The 20,456-nt window shown below is 41.4% G+C and overlaps 1 protein-coding gene across 1 annotated transcript in view; it reads right to left on the reverse strand.

Moving 5' to 3' along the window:
• Window positions 1-20,456, reverse strand: part of ECPAS (Ecm29 proteasome adaptor and scaffold) — a 104,273-nt gene that overhangs the window by 83,297 nt on the left and 520 nt on the right. The window lies entirely within an intron of this gene.

Raw genomic sequence — 20,456 nt, forward strand, 5'->3', positions numbered from 1 at the left:
AAATACCAAATGAAGAACACTAAAAAAATGTTTGGTTACATATACAATCTTAAATATTTTTCCGTAGCACTAAATAAAAATCTAATTAATAATGGCTACAGGAAGACTGTCTATAGAAGTAGCATAACGTACTGAACTAACCCTCTATTTGTGTTATTACCAGTTAGGACCACAAACAATGCTTCAAAGAACATTCTTATTCATGCATCTGTTCACTTCTATGGGTTTCTGTAAGCTAAAACTCTAGAAATGGAACTGCTGAGTCAAAGGGTAGGTGTGTCATCAAGTTTAATAGATTTTGGAAAAATACCCTTCAAAAAGTCTGTGCTACTGAGTAATGTATGAAGTGTTGAATCACTATGTTGTATGCCTGAAATTAATATAACACTGTATGTTAACTACACTGGAGTTAAAATTAAAAACTTAATTTAAAAAGTCTGTGCTTATTTATACCACCAGCAGTGTATACAAGTAGCAATTTCCCCACACCCACTCCTACACTGAGTACTCAATTTTATAAAGACTGTAAGTAATCAATGTTAGCTGAATATGATAGATGAAAAGACTGTTGTCTTACTTTATACCTATTTTATCACTGAGGTAAAGTATCTTCTCAAATATTTATTGGTCCTTTGAAACACCTTCCTCAGCAAATTACTCATTATTCTTTTGAGTTGCTGACCTATAAAAGCTTTTATATATTGGGGAAAAAAATCTCCCCCTATTCTCCCACACATCATAAATACTTGCCTTGTGACTCTACAGCACTTCCTTTTCATATCTAAGTTTTTAAAATATAAATTTACCCTTCCTTCCTTTTATGGCTTCAGAGCTTCTAGTCATGCTTAGAAATGCCTTTCTTACTCTAAGATTACAAAAAAATAGTATATTCTGCAGAAAAGAGTTAACACAGGGGCGCCTGGGTGGCTCAGTCGTTGAGAGTCTGCCTTCGGCTCGGGTCATGGTCCCAGGGTCCTGGGATCGAGCCCCGCATCGGGCTCCCTGCTCCACGGGAAGCCTGCTTCTCCCTCTCCCACTCCCCCTGCTTGTGCTCCATCTCTCACTGTGTCTCTCTCTGTCAAATAAATAAATAAATAATCTTTAAAAAAAAAAAAAAAAAAAGAAAGGAAGAAAAAGAAAAGAGTTAGCATAGCAGGCCTGAGACGGCTATCCTTAGAAACGTGTGCCTGCCAGGCTGGCCCTTGGCTGCCATCTGGAAATGGGTTTCAGGAGAGATCCCCCCACTCCCAGAACTGCTAAGAGTGGCTCACTGGGCCTAAACCCTTGGTACAAACAATATGGGTTATGCTGAACACTTGCTTTCCTTCTCAGACTCCGGAATTGTGGTACGTGTTAGGCAGAAGATGCCAACATGACCAGCACTGATTAAAAGCCCTCAGCACTGAGTCTCTAAAGAGCATCTCTGGTAGACAGCGTGTCACGCGTGTTGTCACAACTCACTGCTAGAGGGATTAAGAACGTCCTGTGTGACTCCACTCGAGTGGACTCTTGGACACTTGTACCTGGTTTCCTCTGGACTTTGCTCCACATATGTGCCTTTTCCCTTTGCTGATTTTGCTTTTTATCCTTTCACTGTAATACATCTTAGAAATGAGTACAAATATATGTGGAGTCCTGTGAATTCAACTCACTGAACCTGGAGGTGGACTTGGAGACCCCTGCCACATATATTTACCTATGTTTTCTTCCTACTCTTATGATTTTGCTTTCTGCATTCAAGTCTTTAATCTAGCCGGAATTTTTTTTTGCGGGGGGAGGGGGCACATGGACATAAGAAACCTAGTCTTGGGGCGCCTGGGTGGCTCAGTCGTTAAGCATCTGCCTTGGGCTCAGGTCATGGTCCCAGGGTCCTGGGATCGAGCCCCGCATCAGGCTCCCTGCTCAGCGGGGAGCCTGCTTCTCCCTCTCCCGCTCCCACTGCTTGTGTTCCCTCTCTCGCTGTGTCTCTCACTGTCAAATAAATAAATAAAATCTTAAAAAAAAAAAAAAGAGGGACGCCTGGGTGGCTCAGTCGGTTAAGCGTCTGCCTTCAGCTCAGGTCATGATCCCAGGGTCCTGGGATCGAGTCCCGCATCGGGCTCCCTGCTCCGCGGGGAGCCTACTTCTCCCTCTGCCTCTGCCTCTCTCTCTCTCTCTCTCATGAATAAATAAATAAAAATCTTTAAAAAAAAAAAAGAAAGAAAGAAAAGAAAAAAGAAACCTAGTCTTTTGTGGGTTCTTAAAATCTTTTTCATTGTGAAATAAAACATCTACAAAAGTGCACAAAATGGAAGTGTGCAGGTTCATGAATTATAAACATCCATGAAACTACCACCCAAGAAAAAAAAATTTATTTTGAAACCTATGCCACAAAGATTTCTACTGAACTCACAGTTGGAGAGGACTAAAAGACTGTTCACCATAAAAAACACAGTGGGTTTTAAGGACTCACCTAAGTTCACAGAGGTAATAAGCAGCAGGGCCAGAACTAGAATGGGGTCTTCTGATCTTCAGTCTAAAACACCTTGCGGACGCTGTGCCACTGTCTGCAACAACGACCCTATTTTCTATAGGGCACTATGCTACACATACTACATCAGACACAGGGAGCCCTGTTCGAGAGCATCACCAAAAGGTCATGTGACTTTGTCTCATTCAAGTGGTAGTTAAGACAAAATGGAACAGTGTACAAAAATCAAAGGTCAAAAAATGACACGAGAGAAAGCTCACCATTATGAATCAGAAGCTAACACCAAATGTGTCAAGTTGCAACTCACCCTTCCACCTCCTCCCTGCTCATCTAAATTCTCTCCTCCCTCAAGGCCCAGCACCCTCCTACTTCCACTGTGAAGCACTAACTTCCCTAACTAGATCACTGATGCACTCATTCAAGTATTCACTGAAACCCCACCCTGTGTCAGGGCTTGGTGGTCATGGATCAACAGAGTGAAGAAGGAAGAGGCAAGGATGTGGTACAGGTCTGAGCACTTGTATATGCTAGTTGTACGCTGAAAGTAAGTACCAGAAAGCCAGAGACAGTGTCCAAGACAACAGCATTTAAGGATAAAGGAAGGAGAATCCAAAAAAGGAAATGATAGGCAGCATACAAAAACAGGAAGAAAACGGAGTTATGGGGTCAGAAGAACTAGGCAAAGAAAAAAATGAACTAGTCAATGAAAACTGGAAAAAAATTTGTTTACCCATATAGAAAAGAAATACCTAAAAATCCCTTGCAGGTAGATTAATGACATGTAAAAAGTAGAATTTTAAAATTTTTAAAGTAAAACTAAGAAGGGAAAATTAAAACTTGGGCACAAAACATAAAAGACTAATGGGTTAAGATTTAAAAATATCATAAAACACAAAACATAAAATAAAAAGATAAGTTATAAAAAGCAACAATGTTTTTAAATGAAAAGGACTTAAATACAGAATACTTAAAGATTTTATTTATTTATTTGACAGAGAGAGAAACAGTGAGAGGGAACACAAGCAGGGAGAGCGGGAGAGGGAGAGGCAGGCTTCCCGCAGAGCAGGGAGCCCGATGAGGGGCTGGATCCCAGGACCCTGGGATCATGACCTGAGCCCAAGGCAAATGCTTAAGGACTGAGCCACCCAGGCGCCCCTATACAGAATACTTTAAACATTCCTGCAAATCAAGAAAAAGCAAATTAATCCCAATGTCTTTAAAGAAAAAAGGATATAAGCAAGCAATTCAGAGATGATACCCATATACTAAATAACACAGATGCTCAATCACACTGATCAGGAGCATGCAAAATTAACATAATAAGATACAATACTGCACCCTTCACATCAGAAAAACTTTGCAAGGGGCACCTGGGTGATTCAGTCAGTTGGACTGTATCCGGCTCCCTGCTCAGGGGGAAGCCTGCTTCTCCCTCTCCCACTCCCCCTGCTTGTGTTCCCTCTCTCACTGTCTCTCTCTCTGTCAAATAAGTAAGTAAAATCTTTTTAAAAAGAAAGAAACTTGGGCGCCTGGGTGGCTCAGATGGTTAAGCGTCTGCCTTCGGCTCAGGTCATGATCTCAGGGTCCTGGGATCGAGTCCCGCATCGGGTTCCCTGCTCAGTGCAGAGCCTGCTTCTCCCTCTCCCTCTGCCACTCCCTCTGCTTGTGCTCTTCTGTCTATCTCTCTGTCAAATAAATAAATAAAATCTTTCTGGGTTACTTTGAACAAAAAAAGAAAGAAACTTTGCAAATCTACCAATTGTTGGCAAAGACTGGAAACAAACCAAGAGGTACTTGAGCTCACTGCTGATGGGGTGTACACCAATACCATCTCTGAAAACAAATCTCTACCAACTCTACACCAGGGTAACATACCCTAAAGCAGTGCTGTTCAAAGTAACCCAGCTGCAAACTGTCACCGGTCAGAAAAAGATAAGGAACACTCTTCCTTTGTTGAGAATGTCTTACGAGAAATATTAAATAAATTAACAATGACAGTTAATTTACACTCTTCCACAGTTCCCTATTTGCAAAAAGTAATTCTTCCTTCCTTAGACCACACTTTGTGTAACACTATCCTGGAGAAAAACTCTCCCAGGCAAAGACAAGCAAAAGGAACACCTGTAAGAAACTGATCATACACACAGGGTCAGTAAAAGGAAAAACATGGAAACAATCTAAATGTCAGTCAACAGGAAAAGGGATAGAGAAATTGTGGCAGGGTCATACCTCAGTGAAAATAAGAGTTAAATGTCACATGGACCAACATGACAATATCTAAAAACCTAAGATCAATAAAAGCAAGTGCAGAAGGATATGTACAGTTTGATTTAAATGCTATATATATGGTGCATATGATATATATACTTCACAGGAATGACCACCTCTGGGCTAGAAGGGAAGAGAGAAGGAAAAGGGGAGAGAAGCGGAAAAAAGAGATTGAAAGGGAAATTGTAAGGGGTAACACAGCAAGCTTGAACTGTATCTCTAATATTTATTTCTTAAATAAAAAATTTTTTGCTAACAGCAAAAAATATAAAGATTTGACAAAGATGGGTAGGACATACATAAGTATTTCTAAGATTAATCTCTATACTTTCTTCATACTTGAAATATTTCATTATTTTAAAAAAGAATATACACACCATACTAATTTTATTTTAGGATACAACTACATAAAAGGGGGAAGAAAATATATCAGTAATTTTTCTTCTTTATACTTTCATGTATTTTTCAAATATTCTTCAGTAAAAATACTTTTTTTTTTTCCCAAAAATCTGTTGAAAGAAGCCATGTTTCAAGGATAAAGAAATTTAAAGCACAGACTTTTAAAACTTAAGAGGAACCTTAAAGAATATGGAAGGACAAAAATAAGAACATTTACTGGTGGGAATGCAAAATGGCATAGTCACTTTGAAAGACAGTTTGGAGGTTCCTTAAAAAACTAAAGAATCTCACCATACGATCCAACAATCGCACTTCTTGCTATTTACCCAAAGCAGTTGAAAACTTACGTCCAAACAAAGACCCGGATGGGATGTTTACTGCAGCTTATTTGTAATGGCCAACGCTTGGAAGCAACCAAGATGTCCTTCAGTAGGTGAACGGATAAATAAACTGACATACAAACAGCAGAATATTTTTCAGTGCCAAATAGTTTTTTCAAGTCGTGGAAAGACACGGAGGAACCTTAAAGGCACATTGCTACTTAGTAGTAGTAGCAGTACTAAAGAGGCCAATCTGAAAAGGCTGCATACTGTTTGATTCCAACTACATAATATTCCCAAAAAGGCATAACTACGGAGACAGTAAAAAGGTCAGTGGTTTCCAGGAAGGAATGGGGAAGGAGGGATGAATTGGAGGAGAACAGAGGATTTTTAGGGCAGTGAAAATACTCTGTATGATATTATAATGAGGGATATAGGTCCAAACTCATACAATGCAGAACACCAAGAGTGAACTGTAATATAAACTATGGACTTCAGGTGATTATGTGTCAATGTGGTTTATCCTTGATTAAAAATGTACATGCTGGTGAGTGATGGTGACGGGAGAAGCCATGCTATGGATGGGAGGAGGGAGTAAAGTGGGGGGTAACATGGGAAATCTCTCTGTGCCTTCTCAATTTTGTTGTAAACCTAAAACTGTTCTAAAAAAATAATAAAGTCATTTAAAAAAACTTAGTCTCAGGGGCACCTGGGTGGCTGAGTCGGTTGAACATCCAACTCTTGATTTCAGCTCAGGTCACGATCTCAGGGCATTGGGCTCTGCGCCGGGTGTGGAGCCTGCTTAAGATTCTCTTCTCTCGGGGCACCTGGGTGGCTCAGTCATTAAGCGTCTGCCTTCGGCTCAGGTCATGATCCCAGGGTCCTGGGATCGAGCCCCGCATCAGGCTCCCTGCTCCGTGGGAAGCCTGCTTCTCCCTCCCCCATTCCCCCTGCTTGTATTCCCTCTCTCACTGTGTCTCTCTCTGTCAAATAAATAAATAAAATCTTTAAAAGAAAAAAAAAAAAGACTCTCTTCTCTCCCTCTCCTTCTGCCGCCCACCCCACCGTGTCAGTGCACTCTCTAAAATAAATAAATCTTAAAAAAAAAACTTAGTCTCAAAAAAATATATCAAAACACTGAAATTCTTCAATCCCAAAACAAAAAACAATTTCCAATTTAGCTTATGTCAACTATTCCATTCAAGTAGGGAAAAAAGCCTACTAAAAATAAATACATTCATTTAGTTTCCATTAAATATTTCTATAATTCATATTATTCACCTGTCTTCAATTTCTCTATGTAGAGACAAAGAAGGGACCTTCCTTCCTTCTACCCCTCCCAAGGAAGAAATAACTAGTAAAGGTTCAAGGACTTCACTTTAATGTTATCCACCATTAGCCACTGATATTTCTGAAAACATGTAATTATTCTTGACAAATAAAACTGCCCACATAAATCACTCATACTTCAGATCACTCCAAAAAAATACAACTTTGACTTCTGAATTAAGGAGGAAAGGCTATTTGTTCACAGGATTAGAAAAGGCAAATACTGGTTTTTCACTCACGTAATCACCTATACAAAAAATTAAAAAAAAAAAAAAAAAAGAAAAAGAAATAGCAGTATGTCCATTTCCTCAGATGTATCACCTTTTCATAACAACTTGAACATCAAAACATTCCTTACAAAGTATGCAAGGCAAGCATACACCATCAAAAAGAAAAGGAAAAGTTACTAAATTTAAGGTAGTGGTTATCTCCATGTGATGGAATTTCAGAGGATCCTTTTTTGGCTTAATTTTATGTCATTGCTAATTTACTTCATCAGCATGAATTACTTGTTTGAATTAAGAGAAAACAGTTATTTCAGGGTAACAGGTTTAGGAATGTTTTTAAGGCTGCTTAAGTTTTCTACAAAGAACATTATTTTTTCTGAATATGAACGTAAATATTAAATTGTTAATCAGGTTAGAGCTTATGGAAATGGAAATGGAAAGCTGAAAATACCTAGACCACTGCCCAATGCATCATAAATCAATTAATAATCTAAAGCTACAAGATATTTTGAGAAAGATCTATCAAGTTACCATAGAAATGTACTAAACTCTAATGGAATAATCTCACAAGGAAATATTGTCCCTCGTGGTACTTACTTTCTTCCAATTCATACATACGTAAACACATTATAGTCACAAAGCAGTTTCACACAGCCCTTTGAGCCTCAAACAACACTGCGAGGTGGGTAACTATTGTCTGCATCTATAGATGAAAAACAGGCTCAGGACCTGATTTGCCAAAGGTCACCAAGCTAACAAGACAAAGAATCATTAAGTTGAACCTCAAGAGTTCTTTACCTTCCAAGTACACACTAGAATGCAGTACACTTCCCTCTAAAGTACTATTTATTGAAGTAGGGTAATATTAGCTTCAACTTACACATGAAGAAACAGAGCCTAGAATTCATGAAGAATGTTGATTTAAAAAAAGGAAGGGGGCGCCTGGGTGGCTCAGTTGGTTAAGCGACTGCCTTCGGCTCAGGTCATGATCCTGGAGTCCCGGGATCGAGTCCCGCATCGGGCTCCCTGCTCGGCAGGGAGTCTGCTTCTCCCTCTGACCCTCCTCCCTCTCATGCTCTCTGTCTCTCATTCTCTCTGTCTCAAATAAATAAATAAAATCTTTAAGAAAAAAAAATTAAAAATAAAAAAAGGAAGAAGAAGAATGTCGATCAAGACTATAAGGTAGCAAGTGTCAGGGCTCGGGTTCAAACTCAGGCCAGTCCAACTCCAAACCCAATGCTCCTTCAACATGCTAAATTGCAGCACTGATGAAGCAGAGAAAGGGGGTGGAAATGATACAAAGGCTTACTGGACAACCATGTACAACATGACTTTGTATCCTGGCCACAGCCAATGTGTCAGGATGGGTCCCGACTCAATTCATACCTTCCTCAGCAATTCAGAAGTGGGACCAAAAAAGTCAAGCAACCCTTGAGTGCCTGGACCTATAAAGCCAATGGATAGGACATGGGCCTCTTTAGCCTACTCTATGAAACAGAATCAGAAGAAGCTGGTCTGAAGAAAGAATGGGCACAAAAGCACAGAGAGTGACTGGAAGAACTGGATGATTTCTATTTCGTGAAGGCCCCTCGGGTTTCCATAAAACTCCCTAAAATAAGTGCCCTGTTTTTGCTTAAGCCGGCTTACAAACTGGGTCCAAATACAAGCGGAAGGTCTTTGCCGAAGGGGATAAAAAAAGAAGTACTTCTATAAAAGTACATTTAAAAAAAAAAAGCAGCTAGCACATGCCTAGGGTGAATTATCAGATCAGAGAAAGAGTCCTTCCTTCCTAATGGCCAATCTAGCTCCAGAAGAATCTTCTCAACCATGCACCCTATTACTCCCGCAAGAGCAATCCAAATCGCAATAGCTTCTTAAGTGTACCATGTTTTCCCTGCCCAATTATTTGGTCAACCAAGTCCCCCAATGGGGAATAGTCTCCTTCTCCACACAGCCAATTCCTCCCATTCAAGGTCCAGCTCAAATATTACGTGCTGCACACTTATACATCCCATCTGAGCCCTACAAACTCCCACAGATCTCTCTTCTACATCTCTCCTGGCACTCACTGTCTTTTGCTACGCATTATGTAACTGCCCGATTTTCTCCTCCTTAGACCAAAGCAGTTCTTTGAGGTGTGATTTCAATCTGATTCCACCTAAGTACCCACTCCTCTACCCTCCATCCTTCTATAGAGCTCCTCAGGTTGAGAAACTGTGACTTAAGTCTCTTGGTATCCCAGCACTAAATTCAGTCCCTTGCAGAGAGGAGTTGCTCAAATACCTGTTGAATGTATGAAATATTAATTTCTCGTGCACTAGAAAAGTTAGTTAGAAGTTTATACATTCAACATCTGTAGCAAGGGAAAGGAGGGGACTGGCGACAATTTATAATACCTGACATCAGAATCTCTTGAAAAAGGGACTATATATATTTTAATACTATGACGAGTGCTTAGGGTTTAAAGAAAAAAAAAGGTGGGAGGAATTCTGGACGGTCTGATTGTGTGGCAGAACTGGTCTGCTCCATGGCGCCTGGGTGGCTCAGTCCTTAAGCGTCTGCCTTCGGCTCAGGTCACGATCCCGGGGTCCTGGGATCGAGCCCCGCGTCGGGCTCCCTGCTCCGCGGGAGGCCTGCTTCTCCCTCTCCCGCTCCCCCTGCTTGTGTTCCCTCCCTCGCTGTGTCTCCCTCTGTCAAATAAATAAATAAAAATCTTTGGGGAAAAAAAAAACAAACTAGTCTGCTCCAAATCAGGAGGGATGAAGTAGTTACTACAGAGAGGAGAGGAGAAAAGAAAAGGAGAGAGAGGACAGAACAGTGAAAGGACAGAAAGTCAAACACTCTACACCAAGACTTTCCCCATGACTCACATCTTCCAGAGTTAACTAAATTGCTGAAATGCTTGGGAGAGTGGAGTCAGTGAGTGAGTGAGTGAGTGAGTGTGTGTGTGTGTGTGTGTGTGTAAACCAGTGAAACAGGTGGGTTTTCATGTCCAAGCTGACATGAGTGGAACCAAAATATCATTTTCAGAAATGGGAACCTAACAGAAGAAAAGCATAAGTAAAGTAAATTACAGGAAATTCACAAGAACAGGGTGTGATGGGGGGTTGGGGGTGGCAGAGAGATGACCACCTCTGGACTTTGACAACCTCTGCAATTAGGAGTGTGAGGCTAAAACTACGAAGAGTAAGGAAGGCCTAGCTGCCATCTAGATTTTATATGTAATAGTCTTTTCTGGTAGATCAAACCTGTGAATTATCTAACCAGATACTAACTAAGGTTAAAGCAGTTAAAGTCCACATCATCTATTGATTTCTATATGCCATTTCGATTCACTAAATGCCACTCTACTACTTAAGTGACAATATCCAAATGAGGCCAGCGAGATCCTTCTTCAGGAATAAATGTTTTCAATTTTGATCTCTACTGCTAGGTTTTTAAAAAGATGTTTGCCCCAATCCCTACCTTAAAAAAAAAAAAAACTGGGCGCCTGGGTGGCTCAGTTGGTTGGGCGACTGCCTTCGGCTCAGGTCATGATCCTGGAGTCCCTGGATCGAGTCCCGCATCGGGCTCCCTGCTCGGCAGGGAGTCTGCTTCTCCCTCTGACCCTCCCCCCTCTCATGTGCTCTCTCTCTCTCATTCTCTCTGTCTCAAATAAATAAATAAAATCTTTAAAAAAAAAAAAAAAAAACTTATTAAATGCAAACATACTTAAAAGGAGAATGTCAGGAAGTCCAGTAGTAATCAATATAAGTCAGAGATGGGGAGAGGATCCATTCCATCATGGCTCCTTCCAGCCAGGGCTGCCCAAAGGGGAGACAGATAAGAACTTCTGCAAGCAATGAGGCTCGGAGCAGGAGGTGCCTGCTGACACAGTCCCTGCTGGTACCCCTTACTCCCAGAACTAAGCAGTCAGACAGACCAACTTCCTGTCCTCCAGCCCACCATCTTACCCCCAGGACCCAGGCAGACACTCCAATATGGAAACCTCTGCACGAGGATGCGCTCTTGACTCTGAGCAGGGAAGGGGAAAGGAGTCTTTCTTCTCCTGCCGCTTCCGAAGTCCTAGCCACCTGGAGATGGTGTCAGGCTACTTTGAGCCCCCCTGACCAACCCAGCATAGCCCTAAGCAAGGCGACCCTCTCCTGCTCACACACATCCCCCTGCCCCCCTCCACACACACAGACAGAGGGAAGGAAGAAGTCACAGGGTTAGCTTGGCAGGGTTGGGCCAAGTGATGAGATAGAAGCCCTCATCTGTACCCCAGATTTACTGAATAAGTACCACACTCCAGATGCACTGAGCTCCACAAACACTCCCACCTCCCAAGGAAGCCCTTTCCCCCAGAGATAGCAGCTGGCCAATGCCCAGTTAGAAATCAATGTTAGTAAACTGATGAGCAGAAAGATTAGTTCAGCTTATGAAAGCCAGCTTAGAGGAGACAATATATACTATGCAAGAGTTCAGACTGCATAAAAGTCAAACATGTGATAGTTAAGATCCACCAAAGCAGTTAATTACTTAGGACAATGCTCATTTGGATGTGTAAACTCTAGAAAGTTCTTTAAGTCACTATTTAAATTCCAGCATTTGTGGTTTGACCTGCTTGCCTTCGGTATATCATAATTTCATTAACACATCTGTCACAGGCCCAAAAGCACTGAGAAAGAATTTAGGAGCAAATAAACAATATCCTCATTTTTCTTCTAAACAATTCCTCCAACCTCCCAGTTTTCCATTTCTCTATAATGGAATGAAGATATGTGAGATAGCAAAAATAAACCAAAGCTTATGCTAAAGTTGAACTCTGATTTATAAAATACTCCATTCATTCTATCCCTCAAAATTCCACTTAACTGAATTAAGGAATCATACACCATCATCAGCAATATACATACCGAAAAACAGAATGCACTGGGGAAAGGGGAATGCAATCGTTAGATTAGAAGCAATAAAATGCACCTTTGGATTGAAGCCACAAAATCCAAGGTACACTGGATATTGAGCTCATGGTATCAGAGAAGTACAATCTGAATTTACAGAGTTTCAATCAAAGGACCATCCAATATCATTCAAGAATGACACCAACACTAGTCTTATTCGGCCCCAGAATTAAGTAGAATTTAGTGGCTTTTTCATCACAGTACATGTCAAAAAGGCAGAATTAGGAATATCCAATTACTATGATGATGCCTCTTTCAATGCCCCCCTTTTTTTCTCTCTCTTTTTTTTTTTTTTTTACAAATAAAACCGTTAACTCCAGGATGACATTTCGGGAGCATGTAAAGTCATTTTTTATTGTGGCAGACAATACTACTTGAAAACTAACACTCACAGTCTTTTCCTTGTGCACCCTGCTAAAGTGATGTCTTCAAGTTTTATCTTTTTCTCTCTCTTGCTAATTGTTTAAATTTATGTTTATGTGATGACAGACAATAGAGGCTTCAGGAATATATAAACTAACATGAACTTCACTAACTCTCTCAGGATAGCTGGAAAAGGAGAAAAACCCATGAAGATCTTGGCAGGAAATTTCTTGCTACTTGATAACCTATGCATTTTTAAATGCTACTACAAAAAAATGCACACATCCTAAGAAACTAAGGAACTACTAACCTCTACAATCAATGTGATACATGGTTTATCCAGTCTTGACAAAAATCCTCTGGATCACCAATGGTAGGTTCATCCACTCGTACATATGCAATTGTATAAAGAATCTATTATTTAGAACACCAGGAAAAAAAAAGCAATTAAAAGATTTATATTCATAGCTACCATTAAGAAATTTTTTAAAAAAAAGCACTTTTCATTTCTATGCTAAGATCTAATTTGATGCCCTGCTTTGCAAATTCAGAATGAGGAGGAAAAAATTATAGTGATTACCAAACTGGAGAAAGATAAGGAGTATGTCCACAAATAAAAGTGGTTGTATAGAAGTAACAGGCTAATACTTTCAAATTATTCACCGAAGACAAACATTGGAATATCAATACAACATAGATTTCATCATATATGTATATGTGTACATATACATCAAAATCATAAACATACAAAGTCTTACATTAAAAATTGAAGGAAGTGTTAATTATACAACAGTTTTATAAGAAGGGTATTAGTAGGTGGGTACACGTTACTACACATTACAACTGAGAATGTAAATGGTGAACATTCATAACCCTGGGAACCTCTGCCCTCTCTCAGCACTCCTGATCCCCTTCTCTGGTTCTTCTTGATCTTCTTCTCACCCCTACATATGCACAGCCCCCAGACAGCTGTCCTCTGGACAATATGCCCATTGCCCTGACTCTACCATCACCCCCACACTGTCCCAACCTTCAGAACAAGTTCCCACGCCCAAGGAAGCCACACGCCTAGCGCTATTTCAGGTTCTTAACATGCATTATTTATCTCTTCCCACTCTTACAACAACTCTGTGAAATAGGTTTGGTGGTTATCCCACTTAACAGATGAAAAAACCAAAGCCCAGAAGTTAGGTCCCTTGTTCAAGGACATTAATCAAAAAGCAGCAGAGCCAGGATTCAAAACCATCTCTGACTCCACACGACATTTCAGCTACTATTCCAAACAGTCTCCCTAAACAATGCAACATGGGCACCTCAATAATTCAACTCATTCACTCAACAAATTATTTCTTTGTTGAACACAAACCTGTTCTCTCTTTTCTCCACTTCTACCTCCCTAAATCTGTCAGAGACTATACTCTCCACCCCCTGCAAATCTCTCAGGTGGATTCTTGGAATCATCTCTAACTCCTCCCTCTCTTGAACAACACTCATCTACTTGGCTGATAATTTCTGCCTATTTTAGGGATTCTAGGTTATGTTACCTCCTTACCAAATTCACTTCCACTGTCCCACTTCAGACCCTAGGTTTCTTTCACTTGGCCACTGCGATACTCTCCTAATTAGTCTTGCTGCTCTTGGTCTCTGGATCCACGCAATCAATGTTACACCACTGCTACCTGTTATCCTTATAAAACAGACCTACTCATGTTACACTCCAGCTTAAAAGCCTTTGATGGTCCTCTACTGTCTACAGAACAAAGTCCAAACTAGTTGTGTTGGCATTCCCACACAAGCTAGTCCCAACCTCTCTTCCCAGCTTCATGTCCTACTGCCTCCCCACCTAAATAATAATAATTTACATAGAGCTTAACTGTTTATACAGTGCATTTTCATATACATTAATCATAACAACACTATGAGTATTTCTTACTATCCCAATTTTATGAGAAAGAAACTTAGACCTAGAAAGGTAAATAATTTGCCGAAGATCCCAAATCGTAAAAAGAACATAAAAGGCAGAAAGGGTCAAGTATCAAACTCCAAATTTCATCTCCTTTCCCAACACTTCCCGCAGCCACAGCACCCCTACTCCAGGACATCAGACTCAAACTTCCTCTGAAAGTATTTTCCAACCTCTGTCTTAGCCCAAGCTATTCTCACTTGAAACTTCCAAAGAACAGTGGAAGGCCTTTTTCATATTACACTTTGTATCAGTTACATACATTTATATATAAACCTGTGTCCACAGATCATAAGCCCTATGGGGACAGGACCAAAAGTTAGTCACTCGATTTTTAAAGTCTGCTTACTTAACTGAAAATGTGTGGGGAAAATAAGCCATATAAGACAACAAGCATCAAGGCAGAGACTGGCCAGGCCTGAAACCAGAGACCAGAAACTTGAATTAGACCATCAGAGCACGTTGGCAGTGCCGATAATTTTAACATCTTCTGAACAAGGTCGAATGCCCCAGTGCCAACTACTTTCACGGACATTGGCCTTTATTAAATATTACAGTTCATTGGAAGCACAAGTCAAGACAGAATGGAGTAAAAATGAAGAATTAGAATAGAAGTGATAAGAAACAGAAATATCATTATTTCCCATTTTAACTTCCCTCTTTGACTAAGTAACCAAAATTTGAATGATACAGGCTTGACTGAGCGTTTCCACAAAGATCGGCTCCGCTGCATAGATGGCTGTCTCTGGGGCTATTTCAGTAGGCCACAGAATCACGTTCCCCCACATGGCTACACAGACAGCTTCCCACGTCTCACCCTCGAAAAGAGCCACGAGGCTTCCGAGCACTGGCAAAGCCTCTCTCAGAAGGTATTTGACATGTTGATTATCTGGCCAACTTTTCCAAGTGAAGCTCCCCATGGTTCTGTCAAATGGTCAAACTGAAGAGTGTCAATGTGCTTTAAGATTACAGGCCATACTCCTTCCTGAGTTGTCTTTATCCCAGTGAAGATCAGATGCTAAGGATGCCTTATAATTATAAAGCCCAGAATATGAAACCACTGAACAGCTGACCAGGTGAAAAGTCTCAAATGCTTCCTTCCCTCTGTCAGAAATCTCCCTGTCCACTGCTGAAACATAACCACAATGTCAACTTTTCCATGAACTGGCAGACGGTAATATTAGAAGAAAAACTAGCCCACATGCCCTGCACTGAATTTCATTCCATTCCAAACAGTTCTAGCACCATGACCTTAAGTAATTTACAAACTAGATTTCAGAATTATCTTTAAGTCAGAACTAACTGTTCTCTATCGTGGCATCTCACCCAAAAATCTAATATTTCTATTCAATGAACCTCAGAATACTGCCACATTTTATACACGACAGCAGATTTCTTCTGGAGGCTAGTAGGACATGGGGGGGGGGGCGGGAGGAACATGCTGCTCTTGTTATTAACTGTATTTTCCCTTTCAGAGACAGTAATACAACAGTCAGTCAGAATTAACATCAACTTTGGAATCAGAGAATCTGAATTCAAGCCCTAACTCTATAATTTGAAGGAAGTTCCACCACTGAGACAGTAACAGCACCAAACTCACAGGGGTGCTGTATGGATTCTGTCAGCCAACATGTACAAAGTGACTAGAACACACAGTAAGCTTTCAATAAACATTAGCTTTACAATCACCTGATTCAAAGTGACAATTACATGAGATTTGTGAAAGAATAACAAATTCTAAGAAATCCCAGCCCAAGATTGTCCTGCTTACCTTTTGGCAACTTCCATATGTCAATGATATTAATCATTCAGTCAATCGATAAATATGAAATAAAACAGAAACCTAACAGTGCTGCTTCTTGGGAGCTCCCGCAAAGTGCGGTGGCAGATACAACTGAAAGCAACTATAGATTTAATTTAAATTTATGGCATGTGTATCACCTCAAATACAAAGATAAAAAATGCTGATCTGAAATCTATAGAAACCCAGTGTTACCAGCTATACATCCCTAAATAGCAGATGTGGGAACCACAGATAATATGATTTTAGCATTATCTATATTACATAATCATACACTTTGCTCCCTCCATATTTGTTTACATGTATGCTTCCTCTTTCCCCTCAGCAATATTATAATTCTGTTGGTGGACAGTGGTGTTTCTTCTGCACCCCACAGCAATGTTAAACAGCAGTCCAATAGTTGGACTAAAGTAACATCTAGCTAAGAATTTAGCAGCCCACCTGACCAGATCTTTCCATCAGCGCGAACACTGACTACGGTAGACAGAGGTAACACAGCCTAAAGCCTGGCTGACTGCACGCTGGAGTCTGAGACACCTGGGATCCAACGCCACCGCTCACTTGCTGCAGGACCTTGGGAACGTAAAAAGTCTGTTTTCCATTCCATAAAACGGCAATAATAATTTGACCGACCTCTCAGAATTACTGTGACAAATGAAAGAATATATGCAAAACACTTCATGCTAGACTTGAAATTTTGAGGGGTACGTTTACAGAGGTCTCCAATTTACTCTGAAACACATCAAAAAAGGCTGGATTGAGGGGCGCCTGGGTGGCTCAGTCGGTTAAGTGGCTGCCTTCGGCTCAGGTCATGATCCCAGGGCCTGGGATCGAGCCCCGCATCGGGCTCCCTGCTCGGTAGAGAGCCTGCTTCTCCCTCTCCCTCTGTCTGCCGCTCTGCCTGCTTGTGCTCTCTCTCTCTCGCTCTGTTAAATAAATAAATAAAAATCTTAAAAAAAAAAAAAAAAGGCTGGATTGAGTACTTAATGCCACTGAACCGTACAACTAAAAAATGATTAAGATGATAAGTTTCATTATGTGTATTTTACCACAGTTGAATTAAAAAATAAAATAATTAAAATAAAATTGTAAAAGGTGGATTGGAAGATGGACAGATACATGATAAAGCTGGTAAAATAACAAATGCAGAATCTAAGTAGTACGTATATGAATACTCACTTTCAACTTTTCTGTATTTTTGAAGATTTTTACAATAAAGTATTAGGGAAAAAAACAATGCTGGCATCCAAAAGTTTGCTTTTATTATCACTGTCAAAAATAATAGCCAGCAATATGCAGATTCTTGGCTTTTTAAAAAATTGTATAAAGCATCATTTATCGGCCATCTCTCCTTTTATTGTAACTATTCTAAAACTAAAAGTGGCTTGGGGCACCTGGGTGGCTCAGTTGGTTGAGCGACTGCCTTCGGCTCAGGTCATGATCCTGGAGTCCCGGGATTGAGTCTGCATCGGGCTCCCTGCTCGGCAGGGAGTCCGCTTCTCCCTCTGACCCTCCTCCCTCTCATGCTCTCTGTCTCTCATTGTCTCTCTCGCAAATAAATTTAAAAAAAAAAAAAAACTAAAAGTGGCTTATTTGAAACTGCTTAGCCAGTACTTATGTATGTAATTTCAAGTTAAATTATTCTAAGGTACCAGCGGCCAAACATTTAATCTCTTCTGAAGGAACACAGAAACCAAGTCAACAGATATTTGTGGTCGATGATTGATGACTTGACCAAACAAAACAATGGAAAAGCAAGGATTGGAATTACTTGTTCCTTTTTCAGTAGCTGCTAAAGCTGTAAGTTCCAGAAGTATTACCATAAGTACTACCAGCACTTAACAGATACCTGATGTACGGGAGCATGCTGCATGTACACAATATGTCAGCCACTTCAGAATGATACCCAGTTTGGGGCGCCTGGGTGGCTCAGTCAGTTAAGCGTCTGCCTTGGACTCAGGTCATGATACTGGGGTCCCGGGATCCAGTCCCACATCGGGCTCCCTGCTCAGCAGGAAGTCTGCTTCTCCCTCTCCCTCCACCCTTCCCCCAAGCTCGTGTACGCTTGGGTACGCTCGCACTCTTAAATAAAATCTTTAAAAAAAGAAGGATATCCGATTTTCCTCTAGTTTTCTTTCCCCCATTCCAAATGGTAATTCAGATTTTAAAGTGTTTAAAGGTACTACAGGAACTGAGATACCATGCGGTATAACAATTTTATTTTATTTTATTTTTTTTTTTTTAAAGATTTTATTCATCTATTAGAGAGCTAGCGAGAGAGAAACAGCATGAGAGAGGAGAGGGTCAGAGGGAGAAGCAGACTCCCTGCCGAGCCGGGAGCCCGATGTGGGACTCGATCCCAGGACCCTGGGATCATGACCCGAGCCGAAGGCAGTCGCTCAACCAACTGAGCCACCCAGGCGCCCCGGTATAACAATTTTAAACAGACCATCTCAAACCCATTGCAATGGCTACTTTCAAAAATACAGAAAAGAACAAGCGTTGGTAGGAACGTGGAAAAATTGGAACCCTTGTGTACTTTTGGTAGGAACCTTTGTGCACTGTTGGTAGGAACAGTATGGTGGTCCCTCAAAAAATTAAAAACAGAATTACCATATGACCAAACAATCCCACTTCTGCATATACACTCAAAAGAACTGGAAGCAGAGTCTCAAAGACATATTTGTACACCCATGTTCATAGCAGCATTACTCACAACAGGTAAGATATGCAAGCAACCCAAGAGTCCATCAACAGATGAATGGATGAGAAAATGCAATATATACACACATGGAATAAAAGAAAATACGGTCACATGCTACAACAGAGATGAACTCTGAACTAACATTAGGCTGAAATAAGGCAGTCACAGAAAGGCAAAATCATGTATGATTCCACTTATATGAGATACCTAGAGCAGTCAAAATCAGAGAGAGAGCAGAATGATGGGTGCCAGGTGCTGGGAGGGTGGAGCGGGGTGGGATAAGGAATTCAGGTTTAATGGGTATAAAGTTTCAGTTTTGCAAGATGAAAAGTTCTGGAAATGGATGGTGGTGATGGTTGCTCAACACTATGTACTTAAGATCCCTGAACTATAAACTTAAAAATGGTTATGACCATAAATTTTACGTTTTGTGTATTTTACCACAATAACAAAAAAAGGGAAGAAAAAAAAATCAGGGAACTGATCTCCCCAGGAGGCCTGGTAGGGGTGCTCCAGCTTGGATCTGATCAACTCTGCGGCCCTCAAACCATGTCTATCTCCAAAAACACCCTGAGACCTTGTCCACTCAGACTCTCCATCCTGCCCAGGGTCACACCAACTGTTAATTTCAGCTTCAGAATGAACAAACATTACTCCTGCTACACCAGTTTTCTGTCAAAGGAGCAAGGAACTTAATCTCTCTAAACCTGCCTCCTCTTTAAAACAAGTTTAATTCCTACCTACCTGCTTTACAAGGTTGTTATGAGGGCAAGAGTGAGATCACGTATATAAAAGTAGCTTTAAACTGCCAAACACCAAAGAAACACAAATTACTATGTTTATAACTACTTTCGTATGGAAATGCAGAAGGGACTATAACAACAAAAACTTCACAAGGCTTGCGACACCTCACCCATGCTTCATTCCCCTTAAAACTCACATCATCCCTAAATAACACCTTTTTTGTTTTTGTCATAAACCCATGGGCAGCACTGAAAAAACAAACAAAAGCTCAACCTAAACATTTCGTCTAACCACCCCAAACGCAATCAGAAATCATCTTACGTGTCCTAGGAAAATTCAATTTTTATGATCCCAGCGTGGGCCTGCGGCGCCCTGGAACTACACTTCCCACAAAGCATCGAAGTGAACCCGGGCGGCGGGCGGGGCGGCCTGGGATTCAGGGTGACCACCGCTCTCCCCAAACGGGGACCGCCGTCCCCTGAAAAACGGCAACGTTTACGGCCGAGGGCGCGCTGGCTCTCCTTTCTGAAAGCGCTCTCAGCCCCCGGTCCCCCCTGCGTCTAGCCCCGCGACCCTCTCTCTGCCCTCCCGTCCTTCCTGCTCCACCTGAGGGTCACCGCCTATTCTTGACCTTTCCGCTGATTTCTAGGGTGTCACACAGAGGCACCTTCTCCCCCGCCCCCAAAGCTCCATTTCCAGAACTCCCCCAAACAGTTGGGACCCGGGGCCACGGCGGGGTCAGACGGGACGGGCAGACACAGCCCGCCACCCTGGGCCCCCCCGGCTCGTCCTCCAGCCCGAGAGCAGCGGGCAAGGGGCTAAGCTGCCCCCACCCCCGGACCGGGGCGGATCGCGGGCAGAGGTGGCTCCGCCCGGGGCTCCAGTTTCAATTTCGCAACGTGACGGTGCAAACCTGAGGCCTACA

Source organism: Neomonachus schauinslandi, chromosome 13, assembly GCF_002201575.2.
Source record: "Neomonachus schauinslandi chromosome 13, ASM220157v2, whole genome shotgun sequence".
Lineage (NCBI taxonomy): Eukaryota > Metazoa > Chordata > Mammalia > Carnivora > Phocidae > Neomonachus > Neomonachus schauinslandi.